General features: G+C 37.9%; 1 long non-coding RNA gene across 1 annotated transcript; it reads right to left on the bottom strand.

Annotated features, from left to right (window-relative positions):
- Positions 1–2,865: 2,865 nt before the first annotated feature.
- On the bottom strand, positions 2,866–5,157 carry LOC121286804. Its single transcript, XR_005945067.1, has 3 exons — positions 5,033–5,157; positions 4,064–4,300; positions 2,866–2,964 (listed from the first exon to the last, which is right to left on the bottom strand). It is a non-coding gene; the product is annotated as an uncharacterized LOC121286804 (long non-coding RNA).
- Between the last annotated feature and the right edge of the window lie 792 nt (positions 5,158–5,949).

Raw genomic sequence — 5,949 nt, forward strand, 5'->3', positions numbered from 1 at the left:
TCTCAGTAATGGTGAACACGAAAAACACGAAAGTACTGTTGATGGTCATAAAAATCCATCTGGTTCACTGATATCCTTTTAGGGAAGGAAATTTGCTATCCTTACTTAGTCTGGCCTACATGTGACTCCAGACCCACAGCAATGTGGTTAAATCTTAAATGCCCTCTGAAATGGCTGGCAAGCCACTCAGTTCAAGGGCAGTTAGGGATGGGCAACAAATGCTGGCCTTGCCAGAGACGCCCACATCCCATGAAACAATAAATAGAAAAAAAAAGTGTATAATTTTATGTTTTACATTGACTGTGATTTGTGTTAACTCATGTTTAATTTATGTTGATTTTGATTTAATTGTTAAAGTTAAAGTTACAAAAATTGAAATCTTGACATTGTTTTTTTTTTGTTGGGGGTCATTCAGTAAATTCAGTTCTTTCGGTTGTTGATTCCATGGGGATAACAACAAAATGTCAATCCATTCACTCTGTAAGTTGTGTAAATGTTAACTGATTCTTGGCTGTTCGCAAATATTAGCTGCAGGCTGACCCATTACAAATGTTTATCCTTTTTTTTCACATCACCAACACTCAAATTTACTCTTTATTGTGAACCAAATTCAGACATCATTATCTACCAGGCATAGTTTGGTTCAAAACCCTAAACATGCGCTTGACAAGAAGTTTGTGTGAATGGTTAGAAATACACTTAATGCCTTTGATGAATATTCCTGTCAGGGTATTGATTCTTGTGTTCCTGCAATGAAGTGCATTAGGCACTATACCATTCACAACTAGGACCTGGATTTAACGTCCTGTCTATAGTCTATTTTTTTTAAAGTTAGCTGAGTGTTCTCCCTGCATGGAAATCAATAACCATGGTTAAAAGTTAACAAACTAAGTTATTAAAAAATCCACAGTAGATTTTGTTGGCATAATTTGGACCTCAGTGTGTCATACGTTAATCAACCTAAATCCACTGTTTCATTAAAGAGCATTAGTAATATTAAGCAAGAGCAAATATTAACAGATTGAACTTATACTTTACACTGAGCAGAATTTCTCAGCTATTACCTTACCTTCTCAGTTAAATGTTTTATGGCATGATTGTTGTTTAGATCATGTTGTAATATGGAATTTTCCATATATTCTTTACAACTTGAGGTGCACCCAATTTACTCCTTCAATCCTGACAAAGATCAGAGTTAGGTTGCCAACACAGCTACAAGTGTTGTGTTGGCTACAGAATGTGTGTGTGTGTGTGTGTGTGTGTGTGTGTGTGTGTGTGTGTGTGTGTGTGTGTGTGTGTGTGTGTGTGTGTGTGTGTGTGTGTGTGTGTGTGTGTGTGTGTGTGTATACATTTAAAAACATGCACCTCTTTTACAAATACTACACAACAATGCGAGCCTGCTATTCAAATACTGCAATATTTTACTCCAATTATAAACTTCAACATAAAATAAATAACTGATTCTTGGCTGTTTGCAAATAGTAGCTGCAGGCTGACCCATTACAAATGTTTATCCTTTTTTTTTCACATCACCCACACTCAAATTTATTCCAGAGTACAACCAAAGGCCTGGTTGGGGAGTATAGACTTGACGTCAGATGTTTAGCATCACTGTCAATGTTGATAATCTAGCAGCAATGTTTAGGTAAAACTTGTATAAAAGTGTGTAGGCTAGTTTAGTAAAGGATGCCTCGTCAACAGAGGCATTAGCCAATTCCTGTATTGTCTCAACCATATTCAAACCACAACTCCAATTAGTGTTTCATAATGAAACATCAAAAAACATTGAACAATCTGCCATGTAATATTTACTGCCAGCTGTGATCTGCATAAAATTACCTTGTCAGAAAGGAAAGCCATGATGGACATATTATGTTCCTGTGTGTTCATCTGTGGATACGAAATCTTCCACGCAGTTATTTGCTCTAAATCAATACCTTTTGCCAATCACCTCTTTCAAGCGAGCTGCTCCCCTAAATGAGATCAGAGGGTAAACACACAGCGGAAACACAGCCGTGATTCAATTCAAGAATTCAGGAAGAACTCTAGTAGAAATAAAGCAGTGATGGTTGATTTGGGCAAATACCGCCCTCATTACTGGTACAAGCCTTAGGCTCCCTGCCCACAGAAGTGCAGAGCACACTAACATGGCAAGCCAGTTCCAGGGTTTTATGGGGTCGGCGGGGGTGGGGGGCGGGGGGGGGTTCCTGTCTTAAAGGGGAGTATTCAATTTCAATTTTCCAGCAGCATTATACACATTTAATGACAACGCTTTCTATTCATCCTCTATTTTCTTTGACTTGTTCTCAGGCCTCCCAGGTGCTATCCGAAAACTTCGCCTGGTGCTATTTAATGCAGCTATGCCACAATGACAAGTTCAGTTGTCTCAAGGTCAGAAAAAAAAAACGAGGTGACTGGCTTTCTTTCTTTCTCCGCAAACTTTAAAAGATTTTTCGGCTGTGATTTATTGGTTCTCTGAAAACATCCGAAATGCCGTCTAGAATATGTTGACTCTTTCCTTACAGCTGGATTTTTTTTCCTCTTCCTGACCACAGTTTCAACATGAATGTTTCTAGTATAATAAAATCATTCAAAAATATTACAAGATTACAAGTGGCCTTTTGTACCTTTGAATACCTTCATTAAGGTTTTTAATTCAATACTTTGTTGAAACGAGGTACCAACTCTGTCTATGCCTGTAAAGATCTGTGTGCACTGTGAAGGATTTTGCACTATGCAGCAGTCTCTTTTTTTTTTGTGTTCAACTCAAAATTCATTTTTCCCTCATATCGTAACGATTTCTGAGTTTTGTTACTTCCCAAAATGATTTGAAAACTGTCAGTGCAATTTACAGTCTGAAAGTCTGTGGCCTATGACTTTGAAAGCAACTTTAGCATTCACTTTAAATCAGGTGATGTTCCAGATTTGAACAACCAATTTTTATTTGGAAAAGAAAGCCAAGTTCTGAAAGAGAGAGAGAAAGGAAATTATTGTTTATACTGAGGATTAATAAATAATTTATAAAGTGTATTTTTGCCACAGCAGTGCAAGTTATGTTCTTCCTGTCATTACATGTCTTATAATTCTGAAATTATTAATGCCAAAATTTAACTGTGCAGCTGAGCTATTTTATAACATCAAAATTTCATGAACTTTCCTCTCCCCAGTGATGTCAAACTCTAATATTGGCCCAATGACCTGTCAACCTGCAAGTTCTTCCCCTACTACCAAATATTAAGATCTGTCTCACTCCTAATACTAACTCCCAACTCATCATACAGCAGCAGCATACAGGATGTTAACATTAAAAATGCTACAACAGCCTATTCAGCTGTCACAGGACAGATGTGCATTTTACACTTTCGGTACAGATGGAGCACAATCTTAAATGCTGTGTGTTTCTGTCAGAGCCTAAAACTGATAAACGTATTTCAATTTGCAAAGCTTTTTCAACATACAAAACTGAAATTCTTTATTGAACAATTAGTCTTTTGTGACCTTAAGGGGATACAGGTTCATGCAATTAGCAGAATAAATCTTACTGCATGACATAGCACAATGCTTCTACTCAGTGCAACTTGCTAGGAGTGTCTCACTGGGAGATTAGCAATATAATAATATATTTACAGACATTCCTCTCAGTCACACAATAATTCTTATGTAGGTCTGTCAGAGCCAATTCTAAGCATATTTCACCAACAATCTTTGACAAAGAAAAAAAAGTTGGTTTGTTGACATTTACAATGTCCTTTGCTTGAAAACATATTTAAAATCATAAACCCATAAACATGATAAAAGCTTATACACACAGCTGCCTATATGGTGCAAATCATGCAGAACATTTTCTGAGGTTTACTCTTTTGTCACAAGCCTGAGACACTATTGAGTTACTTGGATGGAGGTTCAATTATTGAATTGAACTCTTCCGATCATTTCTTTTCTTTGAAAGTTTTCATATCTCCTAGTTTGCTCATGCCACACGTCTATCAGACAACGTCCTTCCATCTCTCTTGGCTCTACAAGGTGGCTCAATATTTACATCACTTAATGTTTGTGGGCTTACCCATTTGGAATCCTGTGGAAAGCCTGGAAGGCTTATGTTGTGACTTTTTGTACAATACCAGCATAAACAATGAAATGCTGGTATTTTTCCTGAGATAAATTGTGTAGGTAACTATAGAAGAAAGATTTGCATTGATATAGCACCTTTCTCAACCTCAGGATGCCTCAAAGCTCTTGAAACCCAATCAAATACTTCCGAAGTACAGTCACTGCTGTAATGTAGGACACAGCAGCCAATCTGAGAGAGATAAAAGGAAAAGTAAAAGGATTTACATTTTTAAAATTTCTAATAATAATTAAAACTAGAAGAATAAGACTTCACACTTATGAAAGTTAATTTTCAGTGCCAGAGGGGTTGTTTGACAGTAATTAAGACTTAACATGCTGTTAAAAATGTACTTAAACTGCAGTGAACATGTGTTAATTTTTTTTTCTGGCAATTTTAGTGGTTATCTATCATTTAAGTACAGGAACTTCCTGCCATTCTATGCGTTTCGATACCGAGATGCTCGGCGAGATACTGGTATAGCTAAGCTTCTGGAGGAACAGGGAAACTTGGGACAACTCCTTAATTCCTGTGTTTAACTGTGCATGTGCAATTGCAGAAGTTGCAGCCCGATTTACTCTTTAATAATGGCAAGTGCTGATAACCTCATTGTTGTTTTTAAACCATAAAATCTGGGCCTATGTGAATCATCTTTAGAAATTTAATCTTACAACAGTTTTGGTTACAAGTTGGAGGTTAGACTTGTATACAGCTGCACTAAATATATGTAAACAAGAGCTATAAAATTAATATCAATGCTTTAGCTAGCACAGCAGTAAATGAGTAAGCAGGTACAAAGTAACATGTTACTGCCTGTATAGTTGGTATAATATATATAGATAGATAGAGAGAGATGTTCAATAGATTTCTTTGGATCAGAACCAGGTTCTCTGGATCTGTGAAGACATTTATCCAATCAGTTACCTGCTACCAGGCTTGCTCCGCCAATATTTTCTGTGGAAGATACCTCTTCCTATAGTGTAAGATTAGCAAATTACTGAGGTGGGCCAAGAAGCTTTTCACTGTGCAGGAATTCAGAAGCACTTCCCTGTCTTCCCTTTTGATGCAGGTGAAAATGCAGCCATTTAAATTTACTTTTTTTTAAACTAGGAAATGTTCCCTTTGACTATACTTTCTGTGAGTGGTAAAAGAAAATATGTTAAACCACCCCCCCCCCCACCCCCCAACAAAGAAATCTGGAGTAAAAGGGTCCATTCATCATCAAATTCCAAAGCAACTGTGGTTTATAGAAATTCCATATTTTGCATTAGAAGGATCAGAGGTATCACTTTGTTTTCCAAATTAGATACCAGGAAGCCCAGGACCTGACGTGTGCCGGGTTTGTGGACTTTCCGGATTTTGGGTCCTGGGGGGAGGGGAGGGGGGGGGGGGGAAATAGGATAATGTTAATTAATTAAAACTTAAAAGCCAGGCTGATTTCCCTGCCCCAGGTTGGGGAGGACCAGGCCAGATTCCACCCCATCAATCCCGACACGGAATAAACGAGATAAAAACAAAAAAACTGCGGATGCTGGACATCCAAAACAAAAACAGAATTACCTGGAAAAACTCAGCAGGTCTGGCAGCATCGGCGGAGAAGAAAAGAGTTGACGTTTCGAGTCCTCATGACCCTTCGACAGAACTTGAGTTCGAGTCCAGGAAAGAGCTGAAATATAAGCTGGTTTAAGGTGTGTGTGTGGGGGGCGGAGAGACAGAGAGACAGAGAGGTGGAGGGGGGTGGTGTGGTTGTAGGGACAAACAAGCAGTGATAGAAGCAGATCATCAAAAGATGTCAACGACAATAGTACAATAGAACACATAGGTGTTAAAGTTAAAGTTGG

The sequence above is a fragment of the Carcharodon carcharias genome, chromosome 14 (genome assembly GCF_017639515.1).
Source record: "Carcharodon carcharias isolate sCarCar2 chromosome 14, sCarCar2.pri, whole genome shotgun sequence".
Taxonomy (NCBI): Eukaryota; Metazoa; Chordata; class Chondrichthyes; order Lamniformes; family Lamnidae; genus Carcharodon; species Carcharodon carcharias.